This window comes from Lygodium microphyllum, chromosome 25 (genome assembly GCF_053477565.2).
Source record: "Lygodium microphyllum isolate KBCC chromosome 25, Lygodium_microphyllum_v1.1.10, whole genome shotgun sequence".
NCBI classification, from domain to species: domain Eukaryota; kingdom Viridiplantae; phylum Streptophyta; class Polypodiopsida; order Schizaeales; family Lygodiaceae; genus Lygodium; species Lygodium microphyllum.
Genome location: NC_141159.1, coordinates 68,054,575 through 68,076,925, shown reverse-complemented (window position 1 = coordinate 68,076,925; position 22,351 = coordinate 68,054,575). Strand labels below are relative to the sequence as shown.

The window sequence follows — 22,351 nt, the reverse complement described above, 5'->3', positions numbered from 1 at the left end:
GGTGGTCTTGCATGATGAAGTAAAGGACAAGAGTTCAGAGTTGAGTGTTGATGTAGAGCTGATGGTGCTTTCGTTGGAGTCTTTAAAACCTGCAATTGGAAAACCTCTCATGTGGTCTCTCCCGAAGGGATAGTGCTAGTCTTCTTATCGTGCACAAGACATATTTTGATTAGTTTGGGAGACAGGTCAACTCTAAGCAAGCCTGGAGTATTGTCCTACACTTGAGGACCCAAACCGTGTATAGGTTATAGTGTGAATATTAAGTGAGTACATGTGCGTATTTAGGTATTACTTAGTTAAAATACTATCGGCCTGGTTCCTTGTATAGCAATGGGTCAGTGAAGCAAAGGGCTAAGTTGATGGAAAAATTTGTCGATGAAGACGGGGAGTACACTTGAAGATTGCTTGAGACATCATTATGGTCTTGTCAAGGCAATGTAGCATAATTGAGCTCCTTGATGTCTTAGCTTTTGGTAGCTAGTGGCTACTTGTAGTGCTTGAAAAGTATGGTGTACTTTTCCATTGTCTTTCATGCCTTGCTTAGCACTGTTGATTGTAATGGCATTGAGATGGAGTGCAAAAGAATTGTGCAAGTGGTTCAGGGTGACCGGTCTAACCATAGGCGAGGCGAGCTCCCTAGGTATGTCTCTCCCTTGATGTGCCTTGAACAATTGTGGGGGATGTACAAAGGGCTAGGGGATTAGGGATGGAGCCAGCCGACCAAGGTCACTGGATGTACCTAATTTGAGGACCCCTAGGTGCGGTGATGTGATCGTGTGTGCTTTTTTTTCTTTTCTTTTCTTTTTTTCCTTTCTTTTTTTCTTCTTTTTTTTTTGTGGAAAAAATGAATACAATCAATGCCATACATTGAGGCTGTTAGCCTTTCATTTGGATTGAGAAATATTGGGATTCAAAGGCTATGAAGAATGGATATTACAGAGATGATTGTGTCACCAGCCTTGATGCTAGAGGAACTGTTGTTGAGATGAAGAGATACACTTGAGATTTTGCAAACCTCTTTGTAACATGTGAGACATCAAACAATTGAGGTAGCACTTGGAGCGAGCTGTGCATGGACAAGGGAAGAGCATCTTGCAAATTGAATCCTGGATGATGAAGAGACGTTCGCCCTTGTTGAGAGCGTGGCTCCTGTCCGAACATAGAGTTTGGCCAAGAAGGAGGAGGTAATAGATGATTATGCTTTGGCCATGCTCAGTTGCAATATGTGCTTTCTGTAGAGGTGTCCTTGGGTTCTCATCCAGTGGCACTTCCGTCATGGCTTTTGTTTCTTCCTCCATAATGGTTCTTTGTGGGGTTGGTGGTCTTGTGGTGACTTGGATATTAAACGCTTCTAGGCATTGACATGTGTCATTCTGCATTCACTTGGAAAGGTGTGAGAGTACATGCAAGTCACATGCTTCAACCATAATGAAAATGTCCAGCTAAACAAGACATCACCAACCTGAATCCCTTAGTTTTGACTTGATGCGTATCACCTGCACTTGGTCATCATTACTCATGGGGTGTATTGGCCTTTGCTTATTTTGGTATTATTTACACAGTCACAAAACACATTGTTTATTTATGTACACGTTCATGAAACCATGTCACTTCGTGAGGATAAAAACCAATTGTAGAACTCAGGATTGTACTCGAGTGTGGCACACATATCTAGCTTCTGTGGTAGCCTACTTAGCAATAATAAATATTTGGCAACATCGAGTAGTATGGTGCCTTGTCCGAGTCTACTGGAAACATGTAGCTCCTCCTCAGTGAGAACTTTATCAATCAAAGGGCTCTCTAGGCTAGTTCCAGCTAGGTCCATACCTCGAACTGTAGCTAGAACTCGAAATGAAGTTGGTGCCACATAGGTCGGGTCTCTTTGGGACCCCCATTTTGGCCAGTCGCTCCTCTGAGACTGTCATGATTTGGGCTCCAAGTTCGGCCATTGTAGCGCGGTTTTCAAACCAACGTTTTGCAAATTGGCTTCTACCCTATGATTGTCGCTTTAGTTGCTCTATCTCTAAGAGATTTGGCTGGCAGAGCATTTCATTAAATGTCACGGCTAACGTAGTTCGTCAGCCTCCTCATCAGAGATGAGTCGCATGCTTTCATGTAAGAGCTTGTCATAATGTCCATCAAGATATTCTTGCTCTTCCCACGATAGCGGATAAGGCAAATATTCCTCAAGTTGCTCCCTAGGAAATGTGCCCATGTCTGCATGGACATAGACACGTGCGAATAATTTCAGTTTAGTGTCCCACTTGGTCAAGCACTCTCCCACATCTCTATGTTCTATGAGGGCTTGCTCGATTGCTATCTCATGCAAAGTTCTAAGGGTTTCCTTAGGCTTTAGCATAGCTGGGGGCTCATGCCTAGATGAGCAAGATAGATGAATGCCAGGATTGCTTATGCCTTCGAGGTTTTCATGTTTCTCTTGAGGCTTTATGGTAGTTGTGTCATGGTTCTCCTCGGATGTGACCGGCATGGTCTTAGCATCCTGTTGTGACAGTGTTGTATCCACTCTTGATTGATCAATGCGAGTTTCTCTATCAGTGGATTGAGTGTCACAAGCAACAGTTGACGGTAATTGTTGCTTTGATTTATCAGAACACATGGATGTGTCTGAGATTTCATTGCTGTTAGGAGAGATGGAAATGGGTTTATCTATTGATGAACCAGACGCTTTGTTTATCATCTCTTCAGTACTCTTGGTTCCAATCTTCTTGTCGTCTGCAGTAGCTTGCAACTGTCGTTGTTTTCATTGTTTTCTTCTCTTTCTCTTGGGCACTAAAGATGTATCCTTTAAGGACTCAGGATCTTGAACTAGGTCAGTAGTTGATGTGCTTGGTTGGGCCTTAGCACTCTCTTTCTGTGGCATGTCATCATGGGATTTTGCTATGGCCTCACTAGGTTGAACAACCTTGCTAGGTTGCGAGGGTTCAACTACCTCTCTTTTTGGAGAGTCTAGATGTCCAGCTAATTCTCCTCTGTTCAGCCCCGCATTCGATTGCATTGACAGTTGCTCCTGGTTAGGTATTTGCTCTAGATTTTTGTCCTTATCTATTAGAACCTATCTCCATTGCTTCTTGTCAAGGTGACTGTTGTGTTTAGAGTTGTTGTTCTCTTGCTCTGGAGGTTTGGGTGACTCTAGTGTAGAACCATGAGACGGTTTAGGGTTTTTGTCATGTAGGCTTGGAAGAAACCAATTGAAGAAGTCAGGGTTGTATTGATGGGAAGCATAGAGATCTAGGATTGCAGGGTCTTGAGTGAGGCAGAAGACATATGCGCTGACATCAAGTACCATACTTCCTACTCCTAGCCTGCTAGCCACGTGTAGATCTTCTTCTAGAAGCACTTTATCATACAAGGGATGTTTTTGGACAGTGGTAGAAAGCTGGACATCATGGGCAGTTGCCAACACTCTCAATGAGGTCGGGGCAACGTACGTGGAATCATGTATTGATGTCCAAAGGGCTTTCCTTTGCTCAGTAAGTGTCATTAGTCATTGGCCAATTTTGGCTGCCAAACTTTGGTTGGAGTACCAATTTTATGCAAAGGTACCTTGTCCTTTCCCTTTTCATTTGATTGCTTCACGCTTTTCCTTGTTTGTCTCACATAGAGCTGTATAAAATGAGGGTATCAAGCTTAATTCTCTAGCTATGGCTTTTGGGATGTCCTTCATGACTTCTTCAACAATAGCTGCATAGCAAAAACAAACATGTTACTGCTCATACCAAGTCAGTGGTTCAGCTATGAGCTTTGTGTGCTCTAGTGTTGGCCTTCTGATGTCCACATGGACGTATGCACGTGTGATGGCTGTCAGCTTGTGATCAAGCTTCACCATGCACTTCATCTCTGGTTCATTGGTCAGATGCGCCATTTCTTTGGCCAAGTCTTCGAGAGATTCATCCTCAAGCCTAGGCTTTAGGTGCTTTGGAAGGATTGGAGGTGTCAAGGATGTTTGTTGTGACATCTCTTCCAAAGGTGAATTGCTAAGGACATGTTCCGCAATGGGTGTTGTCACGGCCAAAGGTTGTGACTGTTGTGGTCCCTGATTGGAAGTAGTGGTGACTAGTTCAATGGACTGGCTACCATTAGTAGACTGCGGTGTCAAGTCCTTAGGCAGATCAGAAGTGGTCGTGTCTTTTGTTGCCCTTTGCACATTCACTTGTGCAGGTTGAGCAGCGGCACGAGGCTGCTGCTGCCATGCTTCCCGTGTCCATTTAGGTGAAGAGGATGTAGGAGATTTAGGACTCCTACGTGGGCTTGGCACTGACTGGAGAATTTGCTCATGATTGTTAGACGATTCTATCATTAGCTTTGTTGAGCAATTAGCCTTATCATGAGCAATGTTGTGCCTATGGTGCTCATTATCCTCTTGGGAAGTCAAAGGCTCCTTGGGCACTAGTGTACCTTGTGCATGCTCGACAGTTACCTCTGATATCTGCTTGCTAAGCACTCTAGGCTGAGGATCTAATTTTTGATAGGTCATGTTTGGTTTCTTGATTTCAATCGTGAGGGGCTCAATCACTGCAATATTTTTGGTTCGAGACTTGGATTTTCATTTAGGTTTCCTCCTACGCCTCTTTGCTTTTGACATAATTTGGGCTTCTGACAGAGGTGGTTTAGCAAGGGGTTTTGGTATCCAAATCCATCGGTTGCCTACATAATACCCTTGAGCACGAAGCAATGCCTTGGATATCCATTATGGAGTTGTGCTAGCTCTCCATCGATGCCTTCGTCTATAAGGCTTGGGCTTCTTTCGTGGTCTTCTACGATATTTGTAAGTCCAAACCCTATCCTTGGCCTTGTCTTCTAACCTTTTTGTTTCAAATATGGCCTCACTCACTGGTTCTCTCCATTCAACCTATGCTTGTATCAACTCTTTCAACAACTCTTTGCTCTCATTACTAGGCTTGCTTGGTATGTCAGAATGCTCCTTGTCCTTCCCTCGAGGTTTGGTGAGGTCACCCTTGCTAAAAGTCATGATTATCCTCACGCCTGGTAGTGTTAGGTGTATCCTCTGTGCTATATAGTCGGCTTCACACTTCATTGCCTTTTTGAAGGGCCTTCCTAGGAGGATTTCCTTTCCACAATTCTCGCTATTTGGAGGAACATAGAACATGACTGGCAAGCTTTCTGTTTCAATAGTTACAAGGATTTTGCACTTCCCTAGAAGTGCTTGTGGGTGTTCCCCGTAAGGATTAAGAGTTGCATCAGTCGGTTTGAGCTCTGGTTGACCTAGTAGAGTCCATGCTTCGTAAGTCAAGATATTGAAATCTGCTCCTTCATCAATGAGACCATCAACACTATGCTTGACCCTAAGATAAGCAGATGGCACTATGTCTTCATCTTTCGGGTCTTGGTTTACAACTTCAAGCCTTCTGATACATGCCTTTGAGTCCCTAAGTGCACAGTCAGACGTGGATTCTCTATTGAGGTCTTGGGTCGTCTGTGTAGCGCTGCTCAAGGTACATCTATCGTCAGGACTATCATGTCTAGTCATCCTCGCATTGATAGCTTGATGATGTTGCATTCTGCTTCGATTAGACGCAGTTTGAACACAATGTACATGTGTTCTTATGGTGTGGCCTTTTTGCCCTTGATGGCTAGATTGGCCCGTTCAGGTTCTAAGGTATTTGTTTATCTTTGTTTGGGTATGGGCTTCTGTTTGCTGCTTTGCAAGTGAAGTTCTATGCTTGTGTAGAGCCATTACTACACTAGGGCCTAATCCGGAGGACCTGTTGCGGCGCGCATTTTCTCTCCAGCCTATCAGGGGAGGTGCGGACGGGGAAGAGCCCCCTCTGCGGGGGTCCGGGGGGGCAGTCCCCCCGGGCTCGAAGAACCATTACGGTAAATACCATGCATGATTGGGAGGACCTCTAGTAGCTAAATTTTGAACTATTTGCTGTGGATTTTAGCCTAATGATAGATCTATGATGTGCCTTTGGCTCTATGCGATTTTTGGAGTCTATTTTGGTGGTGGCAACTCAGTTTCTGGCCAAAATGGAATTCTGGAAAAAGTTTTTGGGCCAAGTCCCAAATTCGGCCGGCCGAGGGCCGAGGGCCGAATCGGTGTGGGCCGAGGGCCGAGTGGGCCGAATGGGCCGAGTGGATCGCTCGGACGGGCTGAGTCGATGTTAGGGCCACGTTGTCCAGGCCGAGGGCCGAATGGGAGCGGGCCGAGGGCCGATTCTGGCATTCGGCCCAGAATGGCCGTCACTCAGATGAGTCGAACGTGGCACAGTTTTGGCAAATTTGACGAATAATGCTTTGTTTTTTATGATTTTGGTCTTGAGAGGTCACACAAACTTCCAGAATCCAAGAATAGACATGAATGAAGGATTCTATACCCCTAGAATAGCAAATAACCTCCAAAGTACCAATCGGCAAGCAAATCAAACCCTCTTTCCCTATTTTGACAGCAGAAACCCTAATGCTTATTTTCTTTGTTTTTCTTGTTTTCTCCTACTCTAATGCATCCAAATCACAAAGTAAATACCTACACTACTCCATCTCACAACATAAACCTCAAAAAAGTAAAAAACATACTTGCCAAGGAGATCAAATACCATCTTTAACCCCCTCACTTCCTACCTATCTCAAGCACCGGTTCGGGGAAAACCCTACTTCAATGCTCGATGTGGAGCGGGCAGGCACTCAAGGCTTGAATCCGTTGGTCCTGGCAATGGAACCAAAATGTAGTTGGAGCTCATGCTCAACTGCCAAGACCCACGCACCGCTTATTGCTTCAAGCATTTCAAGCCGAATGCTAATGGCTACCTCTCACATAGCCTACACGCTCTCATGCCTACCGCATGTAGTGAGCTCACCTTCATGCCAATCGAGTTGCCTCCTCTCCCGCACACTCCGGTAGCTCCACGATCCAAGTGCAAGTCCTCCCTCTCCAAGCTCCAAGCTCCATCGCCGCGAGCAAGAGAAGAGAAGAGAATAGAAGAGAAGAAGAGAGGAGAAGATGGAGAGCTTCTCCACCCCACAGTCCCTCACCCTCACATGCTCACTCCCTCTCTCAAGCACAAGCTCAAGCAAGCAAGAACAAGAAGAAGAAGAAGAAGAAGAAGAGGAGAGCTACTTTTGGCCACACACAAGAATGAGCTTCTCATTCACTTTTCAACTTTATATACAAAACCCTAAATCCCTTTTGGGCGGTCATCCCTTTTTCTCCTTTTTTACATGGCCGGCCGTAGCTTAGGCCATAGCCTAGGCCATTTTTCCTATTGTCCTTCTATCTTCCTAGCTTCCTTTCCACCGCCCGTCTACATTTACAAATTGCACGGGTGAGAGCCCAACGCTCCTTGAATTAAACCATGATGCGCTTGCACTCTTTTACAAAAGTTTTGACTTACGCTTTTCCTTATGCGCCTTTCTCCCTTATTTAGGACTCTTCTCCTTATGCGTCTTTGTCTTCCGTTTCTCTTTGCCTTGGCCTTTGTCTTTGTCTTCTGCTTTAGCTTTTCCGGATTTTCCACCTTTGTTTGTTTGTTGGAGTCCTTAATACCTGCAATTGGAAAACCTCTCATGTGGTCTCTCCCTAAGGGATAGTGCTGGTCTTCTTATCATGCACAAGACATATTTTGATTAGTTTGGGAGACATGTCAACTCTAAGCAAGCCTGGAGTATTGTCCTACACTTGAGGACCCAAACCGGGTATAGGTTATAGTGTGAATATTAAGTGAGTACACATGCGTATTTAGGTATTACTTAGTTAGAAGACTATCGGCGTGGTTCCTTGTATAGCAATGGGTCAGTGAAGCAAGGGGCTAAGTTGATGGAAAAATTTGTCGATGAAGACGGGGGAGTACACTTGAAGATTTCTTGAGACGAGGAGTACACTTGAAAAATTTGTCGATGAAGACGGGGAGTACACTTGAAAATTTGTCTTCCATTTCTCTTTGCCTTGGCTTTTGTCTTTGTCTTCTACTTTAGCTTTTTCGGATTTTCTACCTTCGTTCGTTTGAGGGATAACAGACTTGGACCTATTGCAAGTGCCCTTTGCAGCCGAAGTTCTTACAATGCCTTGTTCCTGAGACACATTCGAATTTGCATTCGTGAAAGCACCCCACTCAGTGCAGAGTTGCTTAGAACTGAGATATCTAGAGAGCAAGCCATTAAACTATGTCTCATTATGTCATACGATAAGCGAGCTACTTTTTCTATCACTGACCAAGAAATCGAGGAGTTGAAATAGCTTGCAGAAACCGAATCCTCATTCTTACGGAACTAGTATGCTCTTCAATTGCAATGGAAACTTAAAGGATGCCAAATAATGACCAATGTTGAGTAGTGATGCGCAATCAAGACATCGGAATATGACCCAACTTATGTCGCTCCCACTTCATATAGGGTGTTAACAACTATTTGTGGCCAACCCATGGAAGAGCACATCAAAGGACACCCTTACCTTGATCGCCTGACCGAGGAAGAGCTACATATTTCTAGCCGTATCAATTCCGGCGACTTCCTAACAGATGTCCTTACTTACATCACACATGTAGGCAGCCGACCCTTTGACCTAGACTGCAAAGCTCAGGTGGAGTACAATCCAGACTTCTATGCTTGGCTCATGCGAAAGTAAACACTTCACCCGCACGCTAAATACCCTTGACCCACTAGCCTTCAATCCTAGAAAGGATTCTTCTCAAATGCGGAAGGAGAGGGTGAGAGTAAATCAATAAGGTGAGTTAAATTAGAACCAATCAAAATCAAGCAAATGCATGAACATATAAGAAAAAACACACCGCTATGAAAACGTCAATCTACACTTAAACACAAAAAGAAGAAACATGTTAACTCGTGATTGAGGAAAAATGTCACAAAAATTTTGAAATAAAGGGTGACAAGTTTGAAAGGAAAGTTTATGTTGGAGCTTAAATGTTTTCATTCAACAAACATGAAGTCTTCCTTTTCAGCAAATAACTATTTTGAAAGCACTAATGGGAATGATGGTTCATGACAGGAACGAAAGATGTAACATCAAGATCGTGCTCATCGACTCTCTTTCACGGAGGAGGAGAGGACACAGTACGCGGCATCAACTTAAAAAAACGTGCTTATAACCAGCTGAAGTTTCACAGTATCCACAACCTCGAGAAGGTGGTAGCCAAGGAGGAGGCTACAAGGAGAGTGGTGGAACGGTGTAACCTCTCGAAGTACTTGGAGAAGTTTTCATAGGAGCCTGATCACGCAAAGTGTGTGGAATTTTTGAGAATGTACAACCCCGATTAAGAATGCAAAACATTGACTGTGGGAAGAGGGGAGAATGCTAAACAGGTGCATGTGCCATTGAACTAGGCCTTGGTGGAGAAGGCACTGGGACTGGAACCTAAGGTGGAGAAGAAACATAAGAGAGATGTGTATGCTATGCTAAAGATGGAAAGGGAGGATGTTTTGATAAACGATGGCATCAGCATACAGGATATCCCCGATGTTGAGGCCCGCATACAGGCAAAATTGGTGCACTCACTCTTCTCCATCTAGCTCTATAACTCCCTCATGCACTGAATTAGTGTGGTTGTGCTCGAGAATGTGGTAGTCCACACCTTGGATGAGGTAGAATGGAATGGCTACGTGCGGAAGCTGATAGACCAAGCAGTCAAAGAACTAGCCCTGGGCAGTAGACAGGCAAGCGGAGAGTCCCCAGCCTCTAAAAGTGTCGAGAGGAAGAGACCTTCCTCGAAAGTCTCTTTCATCGGATATGGAAGTGTGCTGACGGCCATCATCCAGGAGGCTGTAAAAGAAGCTCAGAAAGGAGAAGAAGGAGCAGACGAGACTCCAGATAGGTCACCGATCCATTGGGAGAAAGAGCCATCGAGCGACAAGATAGAAACTGAGACAGAGAAGGAGGATAAGGAGGCTTGATCCAAAAGAAAAAAAAACAAAGAAGCCTACTAAAAAGACAGATCAGAAGAAGAAACAGAATGAGGGCATGAAGAAGGAAAAAGATGATCTGGAGAGAGCCAAAACGGAATCCCTAAGAGAGGCTGAAGAGAGGAAAAAGAAAGAGAAGACAAAAGATAAAAAGCTGGTGGAAGAATCAAAGAAAACAGAGGAAGAGAAAGAGAGAGAGAAGAGCTGTGGAAATGGAGGCGGAGTTGAGGAGAAAGGATGAGGAAGACATGGTCAAAGCAACTCGCTTGTCCATAGAACAACAAAGAAAACTCGATGACCTAGGGGCTTTAAGCCCGCCCAGCGATGAGAAACCTGGCTCAAGCTCTCAGGTACCCGAAGTCATACCGCATGTGGTCATCAAGGGCAAAGGCAAGGCTCCAATTCATCCCATTCCACCCCTCTTGGTGCCCACTAGCGAAACAACTACTCTCACTCCAAGCATCCTAGCCAGGGCGGGCCAATGTAAACAATTTTGTGGCCTGGATGTAGTACTTCATTAATCAGGAACTAGCCCAAGGAAAGAGTATGGAGACTACGGCCACCGAGCAAAAAAGACTGGCCACAGATGCCGAGTCTAGGCAGAATCTGAAATGCCAAAAGGTGGAGGCTTCAAGAAGAAAGGAAGCAAGAAGAGAAGCAACACCGCAGAGAGATGGAAGCCATGACCGAAAAGTTGAGCCTTGGAAGAAATGAGCAGGAGAGAATGAGCAAGGAATTGGAAGACTAGGAGCAGAGATTGATGGGACTGGTACAAAGACAAGGAGAAAGTATGGAAGAGATGAAAAACAGAGCCAAAGAATGGGCATGGCAAAATGAACGAAGAGAGAAGACCTTGGCACATCGCCTGGCTCTTATGGAAAAAGAGAAAATCCTAGCAGAAAGCAGAGCAGAGGCAACCCAAGTGGGCTTCAATACTCAACAACGAGCTTTCTTGAATACCCTGATGGACGCCACTCACACGGAGGAAGGGGAGTCCCTTGAGGTGGTAAAGAAGAAGTTGAGTATGGCATGCAGAGCCCTGCAAGCAGGCTACACATGCCACCACAAACCATTGCAGTTGGGGTGAGCCTTGAGGAACAACATAAGCACTTGTTGGATGGCCAGCCTAACCCCCTAGGAGATTGATGCACTAGGGTTTGTAGAGCAGGTACAACAAGAAGATTGCCTAAGGGGTGAAGCTGAACTGCAATTTTGACATGGGTAGATTCGAAGAAGAAGTGATCCCACAACCCCCTTCACCCCACCTAAAGAACAGCAGCCGTTAGCAGACACATCTGTGGAAAGAAAAGCTGCCCTAAGGGAAAAGAGAAATAAAATGGTGGAAGAAGCTCGACAGTGATTGAGGGCCAAACCTATGGCACAGTCGTCCGCACCTCTTCCACCATGCCCAAGTGACCTGCCAGGCAACTTCCATGCTGAACTCGTAGTCTGGGAGAGGTAAGAAAAAGAGAAACACCCTTTTAACATTCGCTTCCTCCTCCCTAACGGCTTGTGCAGAGTCCTTCCCCTTAAAGTAGTGGAAGAGGTGATCGACATTGAAAGTCGGCCAATAATGGCTGGAAGAAAGAGAAAAGAATCCCACCCGCCGCTGGGGCACCGAGGATGCAGAGTATTGGCAAAAAAGGTTTTTGAAGTACCTCGGTTTGTGCGTGGATATGAGTGCCAGCCACCACTGTGGTGGAGATGCATTTGTGATGACAATGTATTCTCCTGGATGACTTTTTGTAATACCCTCTCCTCTTAGAGAAACAACCCCACCTTCATGGCATATACTCGTAGGGTAGGGGTAGATTTTGATACAAACATCCATGGTCGCTACGACTTTCCCATCGTATATAACCCTCGCACTACCACCTTAGCACAAGCCCTCACTTTCATCACGGACAACCTAGCTGCTACCCTGACCCACTTCATTGATGACTTCTCCTCTTGTCCCGATCCCGCCTTCATTACCACATGCAACTACCTTAGGCTATTAAAAATCTTACTTAAGCAGTATCCCACCCCGGTAGAATGTGGTCTCCCCCCACTCTTTTTCGATCCTAATGCCATAGATAGCTATGCAATGACCTGCCTAATGATGCAAGCCAACCTTCTACCCTCCTTCTGCCTCGCTATTCTCGAGGATATGAGTGACAGTCAATTCACCCTTTGTAACCACCCATTCCTCTCCACCACCTCTCTCTAGATCTGCTTGAACCTTAAGGGTTACATGCAGAGCTAGAAATTTTTGAGTCACTCCATTAAATCTCCTTCCCCGCCACATTCTGATGATGATAACTAGCAATGAGCTACTGCTCGGATTATGTAACTCATTTTTTTTTTTAAATGAGAAAAAGCAAAGCAAAGAAAAGGGAAGGCCAAATACAATGACAGCAAGTAAATAACAATGAAAGGAGCACACAAGATATCCAAACACAATTCGTGTCACATAGCTCACAATCACTACACCTAAGGGTCCTCAAGTTAGGCATGTCCGGTGGCCGTGGCCATGGTCGTATCTGTTCCTAACCCCCTAGCACTTTTTGACTCCCCACTTCATGCTTAGGGCACCTCAACAAGGGCAAGACACACCTAGGGAGGTAACACTCACCTAAGGTTAAACTTTTCACCCTCGACTACACATACCACACCTCCCTTCACACGAATGGGGTCCTCAAGTGTGGGACATCACCCAGGCTAGCCTGTGGTCAGAGACCTAGCTCCCCAGTCCACTAGCTTGAGCACAGAGCACTGCACGGTGAGATAGGCATTGCCCTTAAGTAGTGCACTTTCTCCTTTCAAGCACAATAAGATGTTGCAAACCACCAACTTCGAAGGCCCCCATCATCTACCTAACATACCTTGGGTTCTCCATCCAAATCATTACCAAATCTTCCTCATCAACGGATCCCACAAGTGGCCCTATCATCACTCCACCAACCACTTGCCCAATGCCCACCCTTCCACAACAAAGAGCTTGAAGAGCCATGGGACTAGCACCCGTCTCAGAAGGGGGTAATGTTAACCTCAATTTGAGATGGCAAAAATATGAGGCAAAGAGCAAAAAAAGGACAGAAAAAGAGCAAAGGTGCAGAGGCAGCCCCTAAAGCTAAATTGAGGCAAAAAGTGCAATTCTAGATGGAAGGCACCTCAAAAAACTCTAAAAACTCTTGTAAAAGAGTGCCAGGCTCCCTCTTGTGCCATTTGTAAAAGAATAGATGGGTGCAGGCTTAAGGCATGGAGGCAAGAAGAGGGAAATAGGAAAAAGGACCTTGTCACAACGGCCGGTCATGTAAAAAGGGATGAGTGTCCATGGGATTTTAGGGCTTATATATAAAGTTCAAAAAGTGAACGAAAGCTCATTCTTTGGTGCATGGCTAACAAGAGTCCTCTCTTCTTCTCTTCTCTTCACCTTGCTTGTGTGTGTGCTCTTGAGAGAGGGAGTTTGAGAGTGTGAGAAAGTGAGTGTGTGAGAGTGAGGGATCAAGAGGTTGAAGTTATTCACTATCTCCTATTCTCTTATTCTCTTCTCTTCTCTTCTCTTGCGTGCATGGCTATGGCAAATGGAGCTCGAGGGAGGAGGCTTGAGCTAGCATCCAGGATCGTGGAGCTACCTATGTGTGCAAGGGAAGAGGCAACTCATCTTGGCATCGAGGTAAGCTCACTACACTCGTAGTTTTGAAGGTGCGTCGGCTAGGTGAGAGATAGCCATTAGAGCTCCCTTGAAATGCTTGAAGCAATAAGCGGTCCATGGGTCTTGGCGATTGAGTGTGAGCTCCCTCTACATCTTGCAAGCCCACCAACGAATCGTCTCCCGCCCCAGAATCCTATGAATATCAACACTTGTGCCGACCCATGAATGCAACTCCCAAAAAAAACCGGCCCTATCCCCAACTTTCACAACCTTATCACTAGCCAAGCAGGCCAACAAAGTGCCACCAACCACCTTCATCCGCACCACCACTAAAACTCCTCCAAGGCCAACCACAGCAATCCCTTCCACCCACATCTTCGGTGCATGCCAAAGCCTGCTACCTATGATGATGAGTGCCATGGGACTGGCACTCGTCTAGGAGGGGGGTAATGTTAACTCTCAGACGAACAAGGTGGAAAATCTGAAGCAAAAGACAAAGGCCAAGGCAAAAGTGAAATGGAAGATAAAGGCGCACTGAGAAAAATATGGGAACGAAGAAGTGCAAAAAAGTCCCAAATCAAGGAGAAAGGCGCACGAGGAAAAGCAGAAGTCAATACTTTTGTAAAAGAGCGTAACGCGCATCACGATTTATTTTAAGAGTATCATGCAATCTGTAAAGGTAAATGGGTAGTAGGAAGAAAGCTAGGAAGATAGGAGGACAATGGGAAAAAGTGCCTACCCGGGAGATAAGGGGATTACCGCCCAAAAAGGGTTTAGGGTTTTGTACATAAAGTTGAAAAGTGAATGAGAAGCTTATTCTTGTGTGTGGCCAAAAGTGGCTCTCCTCTTCTTCTTCTTCCTCTTGTTCTTGTTTGCTCGAGCTTGTGCTTGAGAGAGGGAGTGTGAGAGTGTGAGGGAGTAAGTGTATGAGGGTGAGGAACTAGGGTGGAGAAGCTCTCCGTCTTCTCCTCTCTTCTCTTCTATTCTCTTCTTTTCTCTTACTCGAGGCCAATGGAGCTTGGAGCGTGGAGCTTGAGGATGGAGCTTGCTTGAAGCTTGCACTTGGATCGTAGAGCTACCAAAGTGCTCGGGAGAGGAGATAACTCGATTGGGCATGGGGGTAAGCTCACTACACTTATAGAGATGGATGGTGCATTGGCTATGTGAGAGGTAGCCATTAGTGCTCGGCTTGGAATGCTTGAAGCAATTGTTAGAAATGCGGGATCTAGAGCATGACATAACCGGAAGCTATGGAGGATGGAAGGAGAAGTGTAGACTCATGATGGAATGGACACTGTTTGTTACACAAGTGAATTAGGTTCCAAGATTGAGACTTGGACTCATAAACACAATCTTGTGTATGTGGACAATGACATTGACACTTTACTGAAATGAAAAGAGTACTATCATTGCATTAAGAAAGGAAGCAAGTACAATGCTTTATAGGAAAGTAGGAAACTGCAGTAGGCACTATTGTGCATATGGGATAAGTTAGCCTGCATATCCTTGACCCTGAGATTCCATACAAAGAGGCTGTTTGAGTGTGATTGCTGATTCTCAACACCCCTCCTCAATCACAACTAGGAAAGGCACAAAGTGTGTAGAGGCTGTAATGAGAACCACCTGCAAAGTGTGGGCATACCACAGACATGGCAGAACACCAGAGGCTGTTGCAGAAAAGGCTAAGTGTGGGTACCATAAACATGGTGGACATCCAGAGGCTGTAACAGGGGCCTCACAAAGTGTACAGGGACTGTAATGCCAAGTTACATAAGGAGTTTACAAAGCTTATGGCAGGAAACATTAGGGCAAGGAAAATACAAGGCTATTAAAACAGTCTATCAGAATTATGAGAGTACAAGGACTGATGAGTCTTGTCCTTCCGATCCTGGTGGTCTTCATCTTCATCTTCCTTTGCTTCATTTTCTTCTTCTTCTTTGACTGCGACTAGATAGGCCTTTTGGGATCTCTTTCTTGCGTGGCAGAACTTCTCGGTGTGTCCGGTCCTTTTGCAGAAGTCACAAAAGAGCTGATCTTTCTTGCCTTTGTACCTGTTGCCAACATATAATGCATGCTCATCTCTAGAGGTACTTGGTTCTTCTTTAGTTTTTAGCTTCTTTTCTTCTTCTAACAGTGATGCCTGGATATCAACAAGTTCAGGATTTGGCATGTTGATTAAAGTTGTTGATATGTTATTATATTCAGGAGGCAAGCTCTTAAGTAGAACACAGATGCAAACATCTTCATCCATTTTAATGTTGATTCCTGCAAGTTGGGTTAGGAGCCCTTCCATGTAATTAAGATGTGTGGCAAGTGATGTGCTGGACTTCATTTCAAGCCTGAAGAATTCAATTAGGAGACCATACTTTGATGATTTAGATTGTGCACCGAACAGGGTGTCAAGTCTTTTCCATGTATCCTGTGAGGTCTCACAGTTATCCACGTGATGGATATAACTGTCATCTAGCTCCAATTTGATAATGGCCTGGGCTCTGTCATCATTCTTTTGCCAAGTAGTTGCAAGGTCCACGTCCCGAGGTTTCTTCTCTTTGCCATTTGTGATGGCCCAGAGACCCTTCTTCATCAGGATGAGCTTGATGCGGGTTTGCCAAGTGTGGAATCCGACTCCTTTGAATCGAGCATTTGGCGAGTCTTTGCCCATGTTAGATTTACGGGAACAGTAGCAAATCAACTTCAGACTTTATTAGATTTGAGCAACAGAAGAATTGATTGAGAGACACAAGTGCTAAAAAGCACTAACTGAGTGTCAATGAATACCAAATCTGCAAAAGTCTTTTACTCCAAGTGATCTTCCCCTTCTTGATTTGATGCTGATGTCGTCAGATCTGAGTGACAGTACTTTAACGAACTTCAGAGAGTATTGCTCAGTGATTAAAATCACTGTTGATAACTTCAGTGAGAGAAACAGTGAAAAATGTCAAGATTTTGAAGCTTTTGGCTATGGTGGATTTAGGGTTTCTGAGACAGGGGCCTGGTTTTTTGCTTATTGCAGGAGCTACAGTGCATCATTTTTAAAACTTTTTACATATCTAGGAAGCTTATGTCATGGGCTACCAAAGCCCCATGAAGATTGTGCAGATCGTGGTCAGTATAAGGCGCGCAGGTGCCGCGATCAGATTCGGCGCAGATCTGGACAGCGTGGTCGAATTTCTGCAATGCTGGAGCCAGGGAGCATCAATGTCATTGATTGTTGTGCCAACATGAAACGCCTTGAGCAGAGGAACAACTCTCCAGAAGAAATCGTGGGCTGAAATGGCCTGGTTGAAGAGTTATGGAAGCTCCAAGCAAGGTAGGTCCTGTCTGGCTATGGCAGACACAGAACAGAGATTTGGGATTTTCACAATGCTGAGCTCCAGATGGTCCAATGTCCTGGATTGATGTGATACAGAGAAGCTTTATGAGTTGGGGAATACTTTTCCAGAAGGAAGCTGTAAGAGATTTGACCTGTGGAGTGAGATATAAGCAGTTCAATCTGATAGGGTGCTGCTGGCTATGGCTGCCATGGAAGCTTCAGTGAGAGTAGAGTTGGGAGATGAAGTCATGAGCTGACATTGAGCTGGATGGAGGTTCAAAAGAATCAAGAGAGGCTAGAGAAGCAATGCCATGCCCAACTGGGCTCTGATACCATGTTAGAAATGCGGGATCTAGAGCATGACATAACCGGAAGCTATGGAGGATGGAAGGAGAAGTGTAGACTCATGATGGAATGGACACTGTTTGTTACACAAGTGAATTAGGTTCCAAGATTGAGACTTGGACTCATAAACACAATCTTGTGTATGTGGACAATGACATTGACACTTTACTGAAATGAAAAGAGTACTATCATTGCATTAAGAAAGGAAGCAAGTACAATGCTTTATAGGAAAGTAGGAAACTGCAGTAGGCACTATTGTGCATATGGGATAAGTTAGCTTGCATATCCTTGACCCTGAGATTCCATACAAAGAGGCTGTTTGAGTGTGATTGCTGATTCTCAACAGCAATAAGTGGTCCATAGGTCTTGGTGGTTGAGTGCCACCACACCTGCCCTAACCCGCACTTAGCAGGATTTCAAATGCTATGTCCTTAGCAGGATTTCAAATCCTTTTCCAAGTTTTTTTAGACTTTAGAATTTGTATCGACAAATTATTATCAATATCTAACAAGTCCTACAGACTTCCAATGTTTATTTAATTTTTTGATATTGATAGTTTCAGGATTGTCGAGTATTTTATAATTGTTTTTGCCTCAACATTCTAGATATTTTAGGTTAGGTTTTCTCGCAGATTCATACGTGGATCAACTCATGATTTTGATGCTCTTGCTAATATAATCATCAATATTAACATTACTTGTGTTTTTAATAATAAAATAATTTTTATTTTATTCTACTAATATTCTATGGTTTAATCAACGATGTCTAACCATTTGCCGAACTTTCAGCGTTCTCTAAAAATATCAATTTTCTTTTAGCTATGTCCTATTGCAATGCTGATTGTTTTTTTGAAAACTTTATTCTAGGCAATGCAAAAATCATAAGTGTAATTTTTCTTTCATCTTTCAGACATTGAACTATATTACTACGCAGCTAATTTATGTGCAACTAGTATATATTTTTCTATACAATTTTTAGTTGATTTAATGTATTAATTATTTTATGATAATATCTAAATGATTTTCTATAAATTTTTATAAAATTCATATGTATTTGTTTATCATTAGCAAAATGAAATAGAGATAGTCACTTTCAAGAAAAATTTATAAAATATTCCCTTCCTTAACACCATCTATATTTTTTCTATTATTATGATCACATGTGTCATTAATGAAATATCAATAAATACCACAAAATAAACCATACTTAAGATATTTTCTTAATGACAGGCATATAATCCTTTTCCAAGTGAAATGGTATTTTCACTGAATAGCTAATTATTATATTACTTAGGTTATTTTTCTAAGTGGCAATTCATATGCATTTTCTTTGAATGCATTTATAATTGTTTAAAGTCAAATCTGGTGGTTTTTGGCCAAGTTACCTCATGATGTATCTCGTTTATAAAGTCATGTCATACTCTTTAATACTTAACTTACTCAATATCATGCTCGTTCTTGCGCGTTCTTCGTCTATCGATTAAGAATTTTGTGATTTGTCTTGTGGTTACAAAATCAATATGATCTTTGACACATTAAATGAAATCGGGAATGCTAAATCAAATATAATGAGGAAAAATGTATGATCAAGCCATCATAATATTATTTACAAGGCGTCTTTGCTTTTTGTTGGCTGGGAACATTGAGGCGTCGTCTCGTGTTGGATTGCAGAATTGATTTAATGTGAGACTTGATATTAAGAAAATTATGTGAGGTCACTTATGTGATAGCTTGATGAGTAATTTTAAAGCATCTCAAGTGCGAATTCATTTCTTGATATGAAGCACTATGGCAAAAATATTACATTTTCCTTCTCACTGGTTGATGTGAATGCTTGTATAAATAAGTGCAATGTTTTAATATCCATGCCACCTCATTTTAGGGATGTGCCCAGACATCATGATTTAATTTTTGGGCGTTGTAGTCACCACACGAGTGTAACTCTCCACCACACAATTGCAAATCCACATTATGAAACACATTTGAAAACTCTTAAAAATCCACCAACTCACGTACCCATCATGTATAAATACAAAAAGAAATTGATTGCTTGCACATGTCACAACATGTTTACAATGAGAAAACCCAAAAGGGCTTCAATATGAGTATACATGCACATTTTCATACAACACACTTGCATAAAACATCAAAAGAGAAAGAAGGTACTTGTGCACAACTAAGGTAAGTACATGAACTCCAAAAAAACTAATTATAATGAATACTTCAAGTCAATTTTGTGATTCAAAACACAAGAATCATCAAACCTTGCCTACAATGCATAAGTCTAATGTGACCACACACATGCAAAAAGAATGAACCCTACACACAAACTCATCGATGCCAATGCTTAGGAAGTCACAATAGCTAGGGGATACAAAACATAAACACATAAGAATCAAGGAACAAAAGAGGAAGGGGCAATATAAACTTGTTAGTCCATTCCTTTAGGAGTGAGTAACAAAAGGCAAAGCAAGCATACTTATTCGCCTCGAGGACAATAGCTTGCCACTCCATCGAAACAGGAATCATAATTGAGCTCTCTAGAAAACTAAAAAAACTTGTGGAAACTAGCACACACCTCGAAAACTTTAACTTGGAACTTTCAAGCAAATAATAGAGATTGATTAGGCTACTCAAGAGCCAATATGCAAGGGCATGTTCTTACACAATGACTTGGAAATTTTAGCTCCTAACAGTGATTGAACTCAAAGTCTCGAGCATGCCTTAGGGGAAATTGAGATCAAGAATACTCTAGTTTCTTTCCTTATTGAGAGAGTCACCCAACTCATGAAACAAAAGATGCTTAGATGTGAAGGCCACATCATGGAGAAGGAAAAGTACTTGGGAAATGTCCCTTGAGACTTGCACGAGTCTTAAGATAGCTTTCACACTCCAACAAACTTAGAACTAAGTGAATTGGTGTAATCAAACTTGGGACAATTATATCCAACAATTGTCAACAATTAAAGCAAAACTACTTTCAATAAGCTTAGAGACATGACCATAACTACATGATAGGAGAGACCTAAAATGCAACAACAAATAGGCAACATTAATACACTCATCCTAAACACGTGATTAGCAAGGTCATCTAACAATTTCCTTATAGACCTGGTACAAATGAAGTTGTTGATAACTCTATCGCATTTCAAGTAGGAACTCATGCGATGAACATGTTGCTCATATGAGCGGGTGTTATGCTTAGAACTAAGAAGTAATCAAAGATCCCTTCGATAATCACATGTACAAGTGTAGAATGAGAGATGACCCTTACAACTTTGTAGAGTAGTTTGAGCAAGTATATGAAATAAACAATTTTGCCTTAAACTCGAAGAATGAACAGGCCTTCTACCTGCACTTGGGCAAAAAAGGATGCATATTGTAAATGGGACTAGATGCCACTAAGAAGTCACAATTCTCAATGCATGACTTTTATTAATGGTTACTCCAAGCATGAATGGACATATCCATTGAAATTTGAAGTGTTATTGTTCTTCAAATAGCTTCTATGTGTAACTAAAGCTGGCCCTCCTTGTTCTAATAGAGGGGATGAATATATATCTATGGGGTTTAATGCATGTCTAGTTAATGTATGGGATAAAACACAAATGCGAAGTGATGCAGACACTGCAACAAAACATTATAGTTGAGACAAAGAATAGATCTCTCATGGCAATGACATGTTGTATTATCAAAAGCCAAGTTTTGGCACATAGTGTATGCCATATGGCTTGATGTTGTTACATGTGTAAGTTAGTGTTTGCATCTTCATACATGCATTGAGTAGCATCCTTGCAAAAAAAGAAGGGAGGGATGACATTAGCGTCTTTAAGGTACAAAAGAAAATGCTTGTAAAAATAAGCCAAGGTAAAGGTTGCCGTACAATTCTGTAAACCCTAAAACGGCCTGCTTCAGCGTGATGGCGAGCGATGCCGCCATACCTCCTGCTACCTTGTCTACTCGCTCCCTTCTTGTTTTACTTACTGCTTGTTATCTTCTTGGATACCCGGCCATGGCGGCCGTCTCGAAGGAAATCAGTCCTTACGCACTCGCGCCTCTCTAGCTCACAGACGGCGGGCCCGGTTCACCCTGGGATGAGCACGCCAGCAACTTGGTTCTTGAGCGTTCCATCGCTCTCTCACTGATCTTCCGCAACCTAGTCGAAGGACCGTTACATCGACATCGTCGTCTAACTCCCTGTGCACCGGAGCCTTAGATGGAGGTGGACCATGAAAATCGTGCTATTAAGCACATGGATTGTACTGAATAAACGTCCTGCTACATTTCTTTTCATTGTCTAATGGCCATACTTGACCCTCCCGCTTGCAATGGATTGATATTACGGCCGTACTTTGCCCTATTTCTTGCAGTGTGGTCTGTTCAACTCTATGAATACCATGCCTTCTCCGTCATCTCCTCCTCCTTGCTGCTCAGAAATTTTGCCATCACTTCATTAAGTCCTGCAATCATGCTGTCTTCAACGTCTAACCAGGTTATTAAAGTTCCGTGCTATTACATGACAGGGATAACAACCAGGGTGCATCCCCGACCCCTGTGACCCATTGTACTAACCCTTGATTCTGGTTGGCTTGCAGGTACCAATGCACCCTCTTGCCTTAATTCTTTTTTACCTTGATCTGGTTTCCCATGACTGATAATATGTCAAGGCGATTTGTACGGATGTACTGTCAAATTTGTATCAGACAGCAATAATATGTAGTTTCTTCATCATCATTGTTATGATGCCATCTCTGTCTTGATAATTCTTTTTGCATCTCATGATCAGGCCACTATGGTTATGTTTCTTGGTTCCAAGCAGAATGCCTTTTATCAGTGTTCTGACTTTTATGTTATTTATTTTTTAGAAAACAATTACACACACGTGCATGTGTGCATACCCCCCCCCCCCCCCCCCCCCCCCCCCACCAACCCACCCAAAAAAACAAAATATTGAACTATTGAATCTTAGCTCTTTTACAATGCATGTGTGTCTCATCATGTGAACATCTTTGTACACTATGACATGTATATACAAGGCCATTGTATCTTTTATCATATTCACTTTTGGTTTATCAAGAAACACTCTTTTAAATAGTTTCTTCTTGTTTCATTCTCATACTTGTCTATTGTTTCAATAGGTTTATGCTTGTACTTGTTTTCATCATT

The 22,351-nt window shown here is 43.1% G+C and overlaps 1 long non-coding RNA gene across 1 annotated transcript; it reads left to right on the top strand.

Annotated features, from left to right (window-relative positions):
* The first annotated feature begins 20,860 nt into the window (after positions 1-20,860).
* Positions 20,861-21,913, top strand: LOC148014331 (uncharacterized). The gene is made up of 2 exons (XR_015688749.1): positions 20,861-21,677; positions 21,781-21,913. It is a non-coding gene; the product is annotated as an uncharacterized LOC148014331 (long non-coding RNA).
* Positions 21,914-22,351: the final 438 nt, after the last annotated feature.